We start from the raw sequence: 536 nt of genomic DNA on the forward strand, positions 1-536 counted from the left end.
CATTACTGTTTGATGATATTTTTTAAAAAAATTATTAGTGTCTTATAAAAAAAATATTACTGTTATGATTTAAACAAGTTTGAACATATTTAAACACAAATAAGTATCAAACAGCATTTCAAATGCATAAAAAAATTGTGGAGCCTGGGAATCGAACCCAGGACCTCCTGGTGTGAGAACTAGCTGCTGACCAGTCGAGCTAGTAGAGAAGACTTGACATGTATCAGGTCAGGTGGTAGATAACTGTTGGCTCGAGCAGAAATAAAAAAAATACTAATGGCGCACCTCACCCTGGTGCGCCATTAGTATGTATGTACTTATGGCGCACCGAGGGGTGGTGTGCTATTAGTATTGTGGCGCCCCTACTTCGTACCGATCCCGTCTCTCTCCCTCGCCCTCACCCGCGATCCCCTTCTCCGATCTCCTCTCCCGACGCCACCGTCGCCCTGCCCCGACACCACCGTCGCCCCGCCGCCCTTGACGCCACCGTCGCCCCGCCGCCCTCGACGCCACCGTCGCCCCGCCGCCCCAGCGCC

The sequence above is a fragment of the Triticum dicoccoides genome, chromosome 3A (genome assembly GCF_002162155.2).
Source record: "Triticum dicoccoides isolate Atlit2015 ecotype Zavitan chromosome 3A, WEW_v2.0, whole genome shotgun sequence".
Taxonomy (NCBI): Eukaryota; Viridiplantae; Streptophyta; class Magnoliopsida; order Poales; family Poaceae; genus Triticum; species Triticum dicoccoides.